Source organism: Xyrauchen texanus, chromosome 10, assembly GCF_025860055.1.
Source record: "Xyrauchen texanus isolate HMW12.3.18 chromosome 10, RBS_HiC_50CHRs, whole genome shotgun sequence".
Taxonomy (NCBI): domain Eukaryota; kingdom Metazoa; phylum Chordata; class Actinopteri; order Cypriniformes; family Catostomidae; genus Xyrauchen; species Xyrauchen texanus.
In genome coordinates, this window is record NC_068285.1 from 32,835,719 (window position 1) to 32,853,164 (window position 17,446).

The 17,446-nt window shown below is 37.5% G+C and overlaps 1 protein-coding gene across 1 annotated transcript in view; it reads left to right on the plus strand.

Annotated features, from left to right (window-relative positions):
• Positions 1 to 446: 446 nt before the first annotated feature.
• LOC127650977 (hippocalcin-like protein 1) overlaps positions 447 to 17,446 on the plus strand; it is a 62,806-nt gene continuing 45,806 nt past the window's right edge. Inside the window, exon 1 of the mRNA XM_052136662.1 lies at positions 447 to 744. The gene's annotated coding sequence lies outside the window, so the exon portion shown is untranslated. The remainder of the gene's footprint in view (positions 745 to 17,446) is intronic.

The following is a 17,446-nucleotide window of genomic DNA, read 5'->3' on the forward strand; positions in this document are numbered from 1 at the left end:
ATATATATATATATATATAATGTGTGGAATAATATAATATAGATTTTATAGTAGGACTATATTAGTAGGCTACAGTAAGCCTAAGCCACGTTAAGCGTTTTTCACGTTAAGCGTTTTCTTATAACGGTTTTCTATGGGAGGAAAATGCTTAACGTGTAATTAAACGCGTTGCGTTCATATTTTGGACTCATCTTATTTTTTTATACATAGTATGGTTTATTAATATGATGTGTACTGAGTTTGGTCTTTTAATATCACTGTCTTAGTGCAGTAAGCCACGTTAAGCGTTTTTCACGTTAAGCGTTTTAGAATGTCCCCAACCACACTCTGCAAACTAAAGTCAGCTATCATGGCACATATTTGTGCTTTCCTTTTTCTAGAAGGTGCTGTTATGCTTCTCTGAAAGAAATCGTGAGGGCACGAGCCCCTGACACCATAGAAGCGATCCCATTCGGCGTAGTGACATCTTATTAAAACGGCACCACGTAATCTTCCTAACATCCTCCCTTGCTTTAAATCCGCTCCCTCCGGCGCAGTTGTTTAGAAGCACAGCCTCTTCGTTCAGCAGAGCACCGCCGCGGCTCGTGATCTCGCGGGGCATCCGACGGTAACATGGTTTGCAGCGCGTGGCAGCACTAGACAGTTTCGCTAGACCGTGTAAGAGAAGGCGCGTGCCCTGCTTATCCTGCTCTGCTTCCGCAACCTATCAACACAACGAGGGTAACTTAGTGCTTCTTGGACAAGGTAAGCCAGATATCATCACCCGTCAATGTGTCCTGCTTATTAGAAAATTCCTTTTTTCATTCTTAACGACGGAACGTTGGCTCGTATTGCAGTCTGTACTGTTGTAAACATTCCATCAAAACCACGCGCGATATAACGGGTTCCTCTAATTGGGATATGTGGAAATAAGGAACCTATTGGAAATAAACAATAAAACAACGCTTTAATGCAGTTTCCATAAGTAAGCATGGCATATAAAAGAACGCAATTGTAAAATAACACACTAGCATTTTTGTTGCATATACGACGTTCCTTGAATGACAGTTCGCAGGAATTGGGTCATTGTGCAGCCTCGTTGTAATTTGAACTGTACTTCATGAATGCATTGATACGAATTTTGCGATTGTGACGAATGTCAGGGGTCGCGCTCTACGGATGTGCGCGCTTCCAGTAATTCTGTTTGGAAAGTAATGCGATGCTTTTGTTCAAACGGACGAGCTTTTCTCAGTTGCTAGTGAGGAAGAGCTCGAGGAAGCCGCGTATTATCAGAGCGGGACATGAATCCGACTCACAGGCAACTCTACTGTCTCGGCTACAGGGATCAGTGACTAGCGTGCCTAAAAGTGATCCATGCAAAATTATTGCAACTGAGTTGCAATGCCATCTGCATTAGGCTGCAACAGACGGCTATTCGTCCAAAAGCAGTTTGTATCATTTGGCTCTACGATGTCTTGTAAATATCTCGTAAAAAGTGGCATGTATACTTTCTATCGAGAGATGACTGTATCAACATTGGAACCACGCAATTGTATGATAAACCAATCTCCTCATTAATCAATGGATTCGATTAAAGCCGCAAAGAATCCCATACTGTACTAATGTTGCTGGTGTGCCACATTATACGAAATTTATGAAGCCACCACTACCGACAGACAGCATATTTCTTCTTGCTTCACAGCTTTTGTAGGGATGACAACATTTTAATTGGCCATGACGGCGAAGATTAATGGGTTTTTTTTCTCTTAAAAAAATAAATACATAAAAAAATTTTTTTCATGGAGATTGCCTACATTTGTACTCGTTAAAATGCACATCATAATAAATGAAATCTCGTTGAGTAGATCTGCTCTATTAATTAAAGGATTTTGCCTGGTTTCCAAGTTAAGCTCAATCGACAGCATTTGTGGTATAGCCAAATGTTGATTTCCACAAAACAACATTTCGACTTGTCGCTCCTTTTCTTAAAAAAAAAAAAAAGCAAAAATGTAGGTAACAGTGAGGCACTTACAATGGAAGTGAAAGGGGCCAATTTTTTTTGGAGGGTATAAAGGTCTTTGGAACCCAAACATAAAGACCATTATATTCTTATTTTTCTTATACTTATTCTTATTATATTCTCATTAAATAGCACTTATATTAATTATGTGCATACCATTTGAGCTGTAAAGTTGTTTAAATAGTTAAAAAGATTAGTATGTGATTGTATCACACTAAAATCATACTTTCAACACTTGTTTGAAACAGTGAGTATTTTAATGTTTATGGATTGGCGCCTTTCACTTCAATTGTAAGTGCCTCATTGTAACATCGATTTTTGCCTTTTTTTTTTTTTTTTTAAAGAAAAGTAGGGGCGAGTCAATATATATATATTTTTGTAGTAATCAACAACTGCTGCCACAAATGCTGTTTTGCTCAACTTTTATTGAACCCAGGATATTTCTTTAATTTCTTATTCATGTAGAATTGCATTGTATTTTGAAATACATTTGTGTTTTTATTCATTTCAAAACAATGGATTAATAAACCTATCTATATTTTATAGAATCTGTGGCTTAGCCATGATACTATGGAGTTATTCTCTAAAGGATAAATTGTGACAAAAAAAGTGTTACTTGTGGTTTACATTAACTTCTGTACTAGACCATTAAATCCATGTATTTCAGTCCTATTCTTCTCTATGCCATTGATGTTGGTGGCTCTGGTTATATAAGAAGATAAGTTTGAACTGGGTTGGGTTCATCTGTAACCGTCTGTTTGTAATCAGGCTGCTGGTCCTACTGAATCCCTACAGGGACACACTTTATTCAAAGAAACACATTGATCAATGGAAGTGTTGAGACTTGAGGTCAAGGGTGGGGTCAGGGATTGTTTTTTCATACCTCAGATGCACTGATAAGTGTGTGATATTAATGTGAGTGTATTTGCTCATGTGAGAGACGTGTGTGAGGGGGTTGAGTTGTCTGAATGTTGTTCAAAATGATCTCAGATTGTGAGTGTTTTCTGTTTCTCACTTAAAGAAAAGCTTCTCTTTGAAAGTTACTCTTCATGTAAGTGAAGGCTAAGAAAATAGAGGATGACAGTGACTCAAGGGCTATGTAGTTTCTGCATGCCATTAACAGCACCCTTTGAAAGTAAAGGATCAGTACTTGAGAAACAAGATGCATTGCCTCTATAAGGCAAGAATCTCCCATCAGGGCTTTTTCTTGGATTTCTTTTAGAAATCTCGTGGGCTCATTAGTTGTCTCATTAATTCTCACTGTGCTGTTTTCTTTACAGGCTGGAATCACTTGATCCTCTTTGCCACTGGTGAAAGGCTGAAAATAATGTGGATCTCATCCACTTTATCCTTTTATAACAATAAGGCATTGATTGTTCTCTGTATAGAGAAGGTGTGGTTTTCTGCACATAGCATTATGACACACGTTATTGTGGAAACACTGGACCATATAACATCCACATTACTGACCTGTGAGTTAATGGACATTAATGATAGTGTTGGCACTTAATGATCATGGCACTTATTCAGAGTCAAAGAAGATTATTAAGTGAATAATAATATGTTTTATTTATATAGCGCCTTTCCACAAGCTCAAGGACACTTTACACTCCATATACATTTAACAGGACAAAGTACATTAATAAAAATATACAGAAGTTACAATCTCAATTACAAAAGTGGATATAAAACATCAATCAGTAATAGACAGATAATGCACTGAGAAAAGATGTGTTTTAAGCTGAGATTTAAAGATAGAAATAGAAGAGATGTCATGGAGGCTCTGGGGTAGAGAGTTCCACAGTTTAGGTGCAACTACACTGAAGGATCTCCCACTAAAAGTGGATAGACGAAATCTAGGGACAACAATTTGGAATCAGAAGAACGAAGAGTGCGTGCTGGTGTATGGATGCAGCAGATCACACATATAACAAGGTGCCATATCATTGAGGCCTTTATATGTCAGGAGAAGAATTTTAAACTTAATACAGCATGAGACAGGCAGCCAGTGAAGACTAAACAGAACGCTTGGTGTTAGTGAGAACTCTATCTGCAGAGTTTTGGATGTATTGTAATCGGGCAATAGTTTTAGCAGGTAGGCCAGTGTAAAGGGATTAATGGAAAGGAGGAGGCGAGAACCGGCTTGAGAATATAAATCATATTTTAATTATTATCTTAACAATAAGACAAACACACAAAGGTGTTGGACAGCTGCCTGTAAATCTCTCTCTTTCTGTCCCTCTGCAGTCTCCAGTCTGCCTTTATCCCTCTCTGATGCTTGAATAGCCTGATTAGGGGCCGGGTGTGTAGCATCACGATCCGGCCCCACCCTCCGCCCTGTCACAGCCAGTAAAGAGGTTGTTACAGTAGTCGAGAAGTGAATACATTAAAGTCCCCACTGTAGTCAAGTTTTGAAAATTGAAAATTGGAGGAACAGTTTTTCATCAGTTTTTACATTTAAATTAACCATTATTTTTAATGCAGCAGTCTGTAAGTGGTGCTGCAATCAAAAATGCCTTCAAAGAGTTTAAGTTTGTTCATTTGGGGACCGCTTTAGTTTTTAATACACATAATAAAGTGTGCAGTTCTGGTCCTGGATGCTCATTGGTTAATAAAACGAACCATGCTAAAATCCAAAATGTTATCACAGCTTTGACACAAAATACCAGTTCAACACAATTGTGTCCTTAATATACATAAAACTTAAATTATGTTTTTGTTTTGCATTTTCTGCATTGATTTTGAGGGAAAATCCCTCAAACTCCACAGGCCATGTTCCTGCCTTTCACCTGACCACTGCGTTCCCCTCAGTTCAATTGTGGCTGCACTGTGGGATGTGATTGTGAGCTTGTGAACCTTTTCAAGGGAGGATGTGGCTTTTGTCTCCCACTGAGAAGCCCTTGCTTCCTTTTCCATTGAACACCCAGAGCCAGCCTTCCATTAGATTGCTGAAAGGGTAGCCGATTACTCCCAGCAGGCGCACTGTGGTTGATTCTAAGCAGCTCTTTCAGAACCACTTTTGTTCTTCTCTGAATGTGTATGTGTGTGTTTTTCCGTGTGTACTGAAGTGTTTCTTGGTTAGACTCTTTCTGTGAGTAAATGCAATCAGTGTCATGATGTTTTGAATGCTTGTTGGCTGAAGAGAAACTTAAGAGCAATATAATGTCCGTGGCTAATCATGTTCAATCTGAAAATGCACAAGTGCCATGCTTAGCATGGTATTCCATTTTCATTCTTATTAGAACTCATTTGAGAAGTTAAGTTGTGGACAAAATGTCTCAAGTACTTATGCCTTTATTTCAGTCAGGTCCTGCTGACCCACACTATGTCCTGCCTGATGTTCTTGCAGAATTGTGATGGTTTGGCCTGACTCAATGGGTCTTCCCATCCGGAATGCAGCACAGCCACTGTGATAAGATATTATGGTATTTATATTCACATAGACCACTTTTCAGGTCTGTCTTGTTTTCAACATGTACAGCTCTCTTTTGTGTCACAAACGCAGAAGCAGGACCCAAATGCAGAATTGAAAAATAAAAGATTAAAAAAAAATTAAAAATGTATTGAACAAAACACAAATTAACAAGACATAGCAGCTTATACAAGTAAGGGACCAGTGAAATACATACATATATATAAAACACATAACAAAACACACACAAAAAAATAAACATACTTACAAATATTTATTTAATAATACAAGGGCAAAAATTCAAACCAAAAAATCCCACGAGAGAGAAAAATAAACATAAACTACCCCGAAAGGTAAAAACAAAAAGTAAATAATCCAGGCAGGGGGAACAGGACCGACCAGACTGGGCTACGGGAACCAGGGAAGAAGAAAACAGACCGACATGAGAGAACCAACAAGATGAACTGGCACTGGACAGTGAACACGAGGAGACTAAAATAGGGAGAGCAATCAACAGGTTAACAAGACAGGGCAGGTGCGACTAATAAACTAATAGCAAACAAGGAGGCAGAGAATGAGATAAGAGAGACATTCGGCGATACAGAAACAAAACAAAGCCACGTGCTCTCATAAGACAACAAAACACCTGAATGGCATGTGAGCAAATCGCCAAGACAATAAAGCAATATATGCCCATGTCAACTGACAAACAAGATGAGAGAATGCGTAGCAACAGCAAACAAAGTGATGCCAAGCGTTCTCACACTAAAAGAAAACTGAGCGTACATCGAGAAGCAAATGCCACGCAACAGGTGACAAAAACAAGACAAGACCTGTGCGAGAGTTCGGCCACGTACACACCCGACACCTTAGACCAAAGTGACCGAACCTCAGCACAACATGAAAACAGCTCGTGACCCACGTGCGCAGTGCAACGCGAGCACAACACAAGGTGCACACGTGTTTTCGAGAGACAGACAAACTATTGAGTGCTGCCAAAATGACATAAGCGTGATACACCCATGTCAATAATAGACAGGTCATGGAGCATGAGTGTCCCAATCCCAACACAGACCGAAACCAAACCAGGCAGGATGTCTGGGTCCAGACACCATGCTCCGGACAAGAAACAAGACAGACCGAAGAGTGCATGGCAGGGAATACAACCGAAACTGTGCGCTCACACAAGACAGACAACAAAACAAAAGACAGACATGGGATGATGATGCCACGGTACTGTCAGACAAAAACCCAGTCTGACAGAGTGACAGGACCATGACATTGTGAGTCAGTTCCTTTCCTTGTCATGTCTTGCTCAACCTTTCCTTGGCACTGTGGAATTTGGAGGACCTCTTAAACTTGACAAGAGGAATACTGGGTATTTAAGGATGACTTGGCAGCAGAAAGAGATAAGCAGTTGAAAGCAGAGAAAGACCAAATAGAAATGCAGTTGTAAAGGAGTTTCCTGATTTGTGAAATGTGGAGACCAACACAGAGAAGTTCACAGTACAAACAAAAACAAACATTGAACTGGATTAAAGCTGCATTTTCAAATAAAGGTTACATCAACTCAAGAGTATTGAACTTAAAAAAAATGTTTTAATTTAAAAAAGTATTTTTTCCCCTTTTACATATCCTGTCAGGGTATCAAAACTAGTCAGGATAGTATAGTTTCTTTGTAGTAATGTTAAGTAAGGAACACAAAGACTCAGGAGTTACCTGTTGTTATCAACAAACTTAATAGGCCCTCCTGCTGTAAAAAACAGAATTTTGTAGGAAGCACTGCAAAGGTGAGTAGATCATATACAAAAAATTACTTTAGACTGAATGCCTTGTTATGTAGCAATTGTACTGAAAAATTTATATATTGATTCCTTAAGCATTACTTTGCATATTTGTTGACCGTTTGGATAAACCATAAGGGCTGCTGTAACATTAAAATCATTTACTGGTTCATTAGCTTCTTATTTTGAATGGTGTACTTTATATTTATGCATTTTGTTATGCATTTATGCATATTTATGCACTTTAAATTGTCTCAAAAGATATTTGAATGTTCTACGAAATAAGAGCAACCGTTGAATGCACTCAATTAGTCTTCAAACTCCTTTGGACTGACACAACGTAACAACAATATTGAGTTACATCAAGAGAAATAGTAAGGTCAACACAGTGTAAAAGCACATAACCCATTACAGGATCAAAGTAAACCAACAGTGTGGCACATTTGATCAGAGGCTTGGGGATCATGGGGGCTTGTTTCCTACTATGAGACTGTGCTCTGTGCAACATGATAGCGGTTGAAGGAGACATTTATGCTGAGGGGGCAATTGTCATTCTGACGAAAGGGGATGTGTATTTTTAGTCTTGGCCTCATCTCGACAGGAAATGGGATAGTGGGCTCCATAACGTCTCAAATAGCATTATTTTTAACAAATATTTTCTGTTACCCTTTCACCCAACCCTTAACACAGCTTCCTAAGACTTTCCTATAATAGGTGGAATACTTCATCCTTATTTGGGAATATCACTGCTGTAGTGTGAAAACACATATAACAGCAGAATAATCAGTTCAGATTTAGAGTGCAAAATAAGGTTCTGCTGTTGTATGAAAAGAACAATTTGAGAGTCATTCCTGTTAATAAATGCGGGTTTCAATCCCAAACACGGAGTGAATGAATATAGCCAAGTAGTCATTTACAATCTTTGTCATACTTTTTTGCAAATATTTGATCACACTTGGAAACATTTTATGCAGTTGAATCCTTGCAATATCCATTAGGTAAGTTAATTACAGTAATATAAAATAAATCTTAATTTATTTGGATTTGACACGGTCTTGTGTGTCTTGTGTGCATTCATCAGAGTAAATCTACAAACTACTAAGTGTACAATATGGCCTCCCTCAGCCATGAGTTTGCACAGTTTGAATTCAAATCTCATCTCAGGTGTAATCAGAAAGAGTTACTTGTCTTGCTGTCCTGTCGTGAGGACGTGCTGAGGTTGGCATGCCGGGCTGATGTCTGGACATCCATAAGGGTCAGCACTTTGAAGTTCTGGCAGTAACTGCCCAGCCTGAAGCCTGTTTCTTCTTCATCATAGACCTGGGAAGTGACTGAGAGATATGTTCTTCTTGACCTGAATACAATGCTGCCTTGGGCAATTAAGGTGGGGCAAGAATAATTATGATGTAGGATGAAGGGTGACCTTTGAGACTGGCACATTTCAGTGTAGGGCTGTAACTAACGATTATTTTGATAATTGATTAATCTAATGATTATTAGAATGATTATTCGACTAATCTGCGATTATTGCAAAGATTAATCATTAGCTCTTAACCGATTATTCAGCTTGTGCCCCGACTTAAAAGGTTGTATTAAACGTTAAAGAGTATAAGAGTATAATGGGGCGAAGACTACCTCTCTCACATTTCTGTTCACTTCAATCCAACTCACAAAAAAAAAAAAAACGTTCTCTTATTAATAAAGCTGCGTTTTGGAAATTTTCTTCACACTAATGCACAGTGATATTTATAATAATTCAAGTCACCAGTCATCACGTTATAATCTAGCTGCATTAAGCGTGCACGTTTGTGGGATGAGCATCCCCGCAACAGAGTGTGCATCAGCCGGGTGCAGTTTAAATCTCTCCCCCTTAGATCGGGACATTCACGCAACTCATAGAAGAGGCACTGACCGCACAGAGAAATTCCAGTTTCGGAGTTTGTTGTTATTTACATGATCTGCTTCTGTGTTATTTGAACTTTACCAAAACTATAACACATTAAATATAACTGCATTTAAGATGTAACGCCGGGAAGTTTTGCTTCAGTGGATCGGCAGCTCCAGCTCCACTTATTCCACAACAAGAATTTTTGCATTATAATTCCCTCATACTTTGTGAGCTACATCATCTGAAGCTGTTTGGGACGTTTAAAGTGCATCTGAACTGTGAGCTGTTTTCTTCCTCTCCTCAGTCAGGTGTGAACTGCAGTGCTGCACTCGCGTGTCATCATTACAGTTTAATGTGATCTCATGTTAGGTTAAATGAGATAATTTTAATATTCGACAATTTAATTTTTATATTGTCAACGTTGTTGATTATGTTGTCGTTTAATCCCAATTTCAGTGTGTGGTGTTAAAAATGGGAATTAGCTGCACTACATTCTGCTTCCATTAATGGAAACTTCCACAAAATCTGTTATGCTCTCAGGCACTGTAGGAATGTGTTGTCTATTTGTCTATTTATTTATTTTATCTTATTTTGCAGTACCCAGTCTTTCACTCTCATTACATTCAATTCAGAATATAAAACCTAAATTATTTAGCCGCGGTGCTGTAGATGTAGCAGTGTGTTCACTGTTGATTCAGCACTGAATACATGTGCAGAAAATTTTATTAAAATATATTTTAATTTAATTGAAATCGCACAAAAACACTGAAAATCACTAAGCTGTATTCAGATTACTACACATTAGAGGCATTACTGCAGCTGGTACTCTTTTACTTATGGTCGTTATACTGTCTGTTTTTGCTGCTGTTATTAGCAGATTGTGAAATGTTGGTAATGGAGGCTTTTGGAACAAGTCAGTGGTCGGGCTCAATATGGCTATGCTAACAAGCATCTGTCAGAGCAACAGATGTGATTTGTATAGCAGTTGTAAAGTGGCTGAAAACCACCAGGAGCCAGGCTTCCAGATTTCAAAGGTTTAGACAAGTGACTGCAGATTGAGCTGAAGATTGCAGAAATGTTCAAATAACTCTGGTTGGTTTTACAACATTGTCTGCTGATTGAAATACTGAGCTATTTCCTGTTCTTCTTGTTCCCAGGATAGCTGGCCTTTGTAAAGCAGTGACAAGAAACAAAAAAAGACCAAAACCATTTGCCCGTTGTGTAGTGTCAAATGTATGTGGTTTTTGTTTGAGACTATTCCAAGATATTGGACATAACCTGTGCACTGTACTTTGCATTACGTTTGTGATCACCCCATTGAGGTTTACAAGGTTGAAGTTACCGGCTGACTGTACATTTTATTACTGAAAAGGTGATCAAGGATTTGAGCATTTCAATATTAAAGACAAGATATACATACTGTAGCTAATGTTTTGCTCTGATAATTAAGGCGTTTACGTATATTGCTCCTTGTGTTGATGCTGGAAGACGTCTTCCCGTATTGATAGGATAAAGACTTTGAATACTGAATTGCTCACAACCTTGATCACCTCCTTCACTAATAAGATCAGACTCTCTGAGAAATGCTACTTGAGTTCCTCGAGATATTACACCGTGAGCTGATGCCCAAATCCCAGTCAGTGGGATTTACATCTGCAGAAAGACAGTAACAGGTATCTCTGGGGGAATTAGTGATGTACTATCTTTGCTTCACTCCATTGCATTGCACATCCCAGAGGACATATAGGAAATCCAAAGCAGAAGTAACATTCTAATTAAGTTGCCTCCATAATTCAGGTTCTCTTGAACTAATGTGCAAACAGGAGTGCAGGAAAGTACCATAATACAAGCTCTTGACATTTAGCGATATGATGTTATATTTTCAAAATCAACTAGTTGGGTTTCCTATATGACGAGCCAACTAATTGGTCTTAAGAAAGCCCTTAATTATTACACTGAAAAAGTTATTTCAGCCTGATCTAACCCATACATTTAGTTTTGATGGTATAACCTAATGGGTTCAGGTTGATTCAGTGATGTTAAATAATATGTTTGACCCGAATCAAACCAGTTAATTCAAATGTTACCACATGAGGCATATTATTAAGTTATCATTTTTCAGTGTGTGCTGGCTTCAAGTTTACCTGAACCTGATATGATGTATTTTTTATGGGTTTTTACAAAAGACACATTCTTGCTAAAAGAACAACAGAATGGAGCAGAATGCATGGGTCTTGAGACATTTTTTTTTTTTTTACTTGACACACTGTCTTAAAAATAAAACACTCATGGGAAAATGCTCAAAAACAGTGTGAGATTTGAAGAGGTCAATCTCAATGTGGCTATAGCCTGTGCTTTAAAGGGAATGAATTTAAAGATATTTAATTTAAAACACATCAAAACTAAACAACAGCAACAAAACTATATAAACCTGTCAACCTCACTAATCAACTAGTCGGTTGTTGGACATCATTCACCATCCCTATAGGCAATATCACTACTAAAACTGTTACTGTTTGCCTCATGTAGCCTTTCTGTCTCGCTACCCTGATCATGACTAATGAACTTCAGGCACAGTTTGAGGAGATACTGTAGATCTCAGGAATGGGAAGCAGCATGGAGCTCTCTGTGAGGTGATTTGTGTTTTTGTGTCTTCTCCCGGTTGAACAATCAGGCAGTTCTAGACTGATTGGCAGGAGACGCCACTGAATCTGGCAACAGAATCTCAAAATGGATCCCTTAGCAACCTCAAGCAGATGCAGGTTTGAGACAAGAATTAATGAATTTGTTAAACATCAGTGGTTTTAAAATTATTTTGCAGTTTTTTTTAACTAACTTGAGAGGTTTGTCTGAAATTGAATGGCTTAATATAATTGCTAATTGTTAAACTTTTTTTTTATTAAATTGATAGTTTAGATGAAAGATTCGGAGGAAATGCCAATTAACTGCACATTCTATATTAATGTCAAGTTGTTACTTTGGTTGGCAACCATAAACAGCCTTCATTTAGGCCAATGAGCTATATTACTTGGCATAAGTATTGTATGTTGACTTGATAAAGCCAAAATACTGTTATCCTATAAACTTGGTTCAGTTTTTTTTAAATCCCTAAACTGAGACAAAAAATTATAATACTAACACCTCCTAGAGCTTTCAAGGTAAAACCCCAATTCCCAAAATTTTGGGACAGTATAAAAAATGCTAACAAAAACAAAAGAAAGTTCTTTTTTAAGTCATTTTTGTTACTATAAATCTCCACCTTTAACCAGCCCAACCATTAGGTGTTGATATGCATGAAGAGTGCGAATCGCCAAAATAACAAAAACAAAAGAATAATGTGGGAGTGAAAGTCAAGATTTATAGTAAAAAAAGGCCTTAAAATATTGATCTGTTTCTCACCTACACCTACAGTATTATATAACTTCTGAATATACGGATTTAACCACTGGGTTCTTATAGATGATTTTTATGTTGCCTTTATTTGCTTTTTGGAGACTCAAATTTCTGGTCATGATTAACTTGCATTAAAGGGATAGTTCACCCAAAAATTTTAATTCTCTCATCATTTACTCACCCTCATACCATCCCAGATGTGTATAACTTTCTTTCTTCTGTAGAACGCAAATTAAGATTTTTAGATAAATATTTCACCTCTGCAGGTCCATACAATGCAAGTGAATGGGTTCCAAAATGGTATGCTCCAAAAAGCACATAAAAGCAGCATAAAAATAATCAATATGACTCCAGTGTTTTAATCAAAGTTATATGATAGGTGTGGGTGAGAAAAATTAATATTTAAGTTGTTTTTTGTTGAAATACTTCTCTCTGCCTAGTAGGGGGCAATATGCATGAAGAATGTGATTCACCAAAAACACAAGAAGAATGTGAAAGTGAAAGTTAATGTGGAGATTGATTGAGCAGGGGGGATCATTTATAGTAAAATAATAAGACTTAAATATATCTGTATGGAGTACTTTTTTGGTGATGTATAATTTTTGGAGCTTCAAAATTTCCGCTTGTGTTCAGCAGAAGAAAGAAATTCACATATATCTGGGATGGCATGAGGGTGAATAAATGAGAGAATTTTCATTTTTGGGTGAACAAAGTTTTAAATGTTTTAAATACACTCATTTCAAATCACATGATTGCAATGCACTCCAAAAAAAGTTGAGACAGTCCAGTGTTTATCACTGTGTTACATCACCATTTCTTATAACACTTGTTAAGCATTTGGACACTGAAGACACAAGTTTATTAAAGGAATAGTTCACCTAAAAATGAAAATTTGCTGATAATTTACTCATACTTAGGCCATCCAAGATGTATATGACCTTCTTTCTTCATCAGAACAGGATTTAAGATTTTTAGGAAAGTATCACAGGTTTTTAACTTCATCCAATGCAAGTGAATGGACACCAGTTTTTGACAGTCCAGAAAGCACACTTAGTCACCATCAAAGTAATCCACATGACTCCTGCCAATCAAGTAATGTCTGTTTACCACAGAGGAAAGTACTTCACGTGGCAGTTAGGTTAATTCAAACAGCTACATAGAGCTGGCAGATTAGAGCAGATTAAAAGTTAAAAACTTTTTAATAAGCTATTTGTTTTTCACACAAGTGTATTGATTAACTTCAGAAGACATCAATTAATCGACTGGAGTCTGTGAATTACTTTGATGCTGCCTAAATATGCTTTTTGGACCATCAAATTGGTGTCCATTCACTTGCATTGGATGAAGCTAAAAACCTGTGATACTTTCCTAAAAATGATGAAGAAAGAAGGTCATGTACATCTTGGATGGCCTGAGAATGAGTAAATTATCAGCAAATATTCATTTTTGGGTGAACTATTACTTTAAATTTATCAAGCAGAATTTCTTCCATTCATCAATTATAAGGCCTTCAGCTGCACAATTGTACGGGGCCTTTGTTGCTGTATTTTGTTCTTCATAATGCACCACACATTCTCAGTTGGAGACAGGTCAGGACTGCAGGCAGGCCAATCTAGCACCTGCACTGTCTGCTTATATGGCCATGCACTTGTAATCTGGACAGTATGTGGTTTGGTGTTGTCCAGCTGGAAAATGCAGGGACATCTCTGTAAAAAGACAGCACCATAATGACAGTATGAATTGCTCCAAAATGTGTACATATCTTTCTGCATGCCATGGACACTGACACAGTCCCGGACCTAATGCTGATAACTGCTTGTTTGGCACTTCTCCTGTTTGGCCCGGAAACACAATGGCTGTTTTTTTTTATAAAAACGACTTGAAAGGTGGACTCGTCAATCCACAAAACATGATTCCTATGTTCTATTTATCATCTCAGATGTCCCTGTCTAAACTTTATTGGACTGTGTTGCAGTCATCTGGTTTGAAATGAGTGTAATAAGCCAAACAAGGCTATGCATTATTGTGCTTTTAACATGGGTAGTGGGATTTTAGGCCTATTCTAAGAATAATTTACTGTAACGAACATCCTCTCATGGCTTATTGTGTCAGAAAACCATATATATTATATATTATAACCACATATATATTTTCTTTATCCATCAGCAACAACAGAACAGCTGACCTTCTTTGTGTGTGTGTGTGTGTGTGTGTGTGTGTGTGTGTGTGTGTTTGTTTAAGCAGGGTGTGCAGGGTACAAAAGGTGTTATCTAAATTTAATCTGAGTTTGTACAGCTGGGAGATTATCCAGCTGTCATACCTGTGTTGTTGTTATGGTTTTATAAAAGGACCTTGGAAGTTAAACTGAAGTTACTATGCTGTACATTACGTGTGTTGAAATAAACCACTAGTCTGTTATGTCACATTCATTTTGTCATAAGTGAAAACATCATGATCAAGTGTAATACAATGTCTAAGCATCCTGGAGTTTCATAATATAGGAGTAATGTGGAATTTACTATAGCTAGTAGTTATTTAAAAAGACAGTTCAGTTGATTAAACAAAAGCATTTCTTTCAATATGAAACATCATCTGCAACCTGTTTTACTTATGTAATGTGACATACAGTATTTAATAGTGAAAAAAGATATTCATTGAGAAACAATATGTGGGACTAGATTGGATGGACTGGATTGTGAAAAGAGGAAGAGTGAGGAATAACATTATGATGAAAAATGATGAAGACAAATATTATATATAAAGATAAATTGTAAAGACAAAAGCCAAAGTAGAATTAGCTCCTTAATGTAACACTGCATGATAGGCTACTACAATGCATATTACTGCACATAATTTTATAGAAATTTTACAAGTAGGCTTAACTGTATTTTTTAAATTTATTTTCAAGTGTCTCTTTGGTGCTGATATTTTCCCTTTACACTCACTGTATTAACCATTCTGTAGCTTAAATACATCCTTAGGTTACTTTCAGTGTCTGTGGCAGTAATATAGCCATCACTAATGTGTTGCTTTGGGCACTGTGTAAGAGATATCACTAGTCTATACCCTTTAGGAAAACAATGGCATGAAATCTAATACATATTTATGCCACTGCCTGAGGGGTCATTAGCCAAATGCTAAACCTCTTTGTTGATTCCCACTCCCTTTCACTTTAATTCCACATTTGTGAAGAGATTCAATGGGGGATGCAAGTCAAACTGCATTTATGGTCCAGCTGGTCTATAGGTGTGGTTCTCTTTTAGGTCCAATCATTTTTGTCTAACTGCATTTCTTTCAGTTGAAGATGATGCACATTTACTTTCCAAATGAGTGCAACTGTACATCTAACCTGAATGTTAAAACTCCCTCAGTGAGATTTCCTGTTGAGGGGTTGCTCATCCGTGCAGTATTTCCGAACCGTGTTTCGGCGTGGAAACAGACTTTTACGAGTGTCGTTGCAGTTTTGTTTGTATTTGTGTGCGCATATTTTATACCTTTACTAAGTGCACAGGAGAGCCAGTCCAAGACCTGACTTATCGAGATGAGTTATGTTCTGGCCTGAGTGTGAGGCAGGTGAATAGATGATGGAATTGGCACTTGCAGACTCTGTATAAAGCAGTATATAGCGATGTAAAAGCTCTTGCCAAATAAGCACATCAATAAGGTGACAGGAAATAAAGCTAAAGACTTTCCAGGTCTACAAGCTCTTAAGAGACCCTATTGTTATTGCTTGAATTTCACATCTATAACAAGCCACTCCAAAGAGGTGAATCTTGATCAGTCCCCAAGAATGAATTTTTCATGAATGTGAATATCTCGGTGCTCTTGAATTCTTTGAAAATGAATGCATTACATTACATTGTATTCTATGAACACCTTGCATTCTCATCTGGGCATTTGTCTGTGGCATGACAGGAATAAAGAAGATAGCAAGGGTCAAAATATTTGTTTTGAGAAATATTTTATTCACATAGACTTTCATTTCATTTAAGTGGATGCCGTTTGATGGAATTTGACATTTTGTGTGGTGGTTAAGACTGATTGTGAACACAAATCTGTAACAGGATATAATCCGCACTCCTCTTCAGTTGTATGTTTTTTTTTTTTTTTTTTACATCATGATCTGTTCCTGGCCTATATAATGCTTTTATTAATGGAATTGTTCACCCTAAAATAATTCTGTCATAATTTACTCACCCTCATGTCGATCAAACCTCTATGATAGATACGAGAGTAGTTTGTTCACTATTAAGCACTTTGAATAGTGCAAATTTGAACAAGCTTCTCTCAGGCACTTGTTGGCGCACAACGGACATCAAGATTTAAATTTTGTTTCACATGCCTTTGGAAGACTTGGAATATGATGCACGAGTAACATGGACAGGGCCATAGCTCGTGGGGTGAAAGGTGGTATCGATTCTTGGGGCCCACAGGTCCAGGGGGGCCCCACAACAAATTCTAAACATAATTTTTTTAATTGGAAAGAGGCCCTGACCAGTATACAGTCAGGGGGCCCAGAATAGCTTGCTACGGCCCTGCACATGGAATGCTTTTATGATAAATTTGGGTGCTTTTATAAGTTTGAAGTGTGTCACTATCAGCTGCCATTGTATTGAATAAATAGACAGCGATATTCAGAAAATTTTCCTTTTTTGTTTTGCATAAAAAAGTCGATGACAACAATCGAATGAGAATGATTCGATTGTTGTCATTTTTGGGCAAACTATTCTTCTAACTGTTTATTCAGTGACCAAGTGTAGACCACTGGTGCCAGAATCAGTTTTGAAGTGGGGGGCTGCAAACTGGGCTGGTTATGAGATCAACATTCAACAACATTCTGCCGTCAATATGGCCAATTTATCCCAGACCAGCTTCCAAGACTGTCAAAATCACAGTGACTGACTAGTTATTTAACTACATAAATATTAGTTAAAATTAGTCAGTGTAGGGTAACATTACTTTTAAAAGTA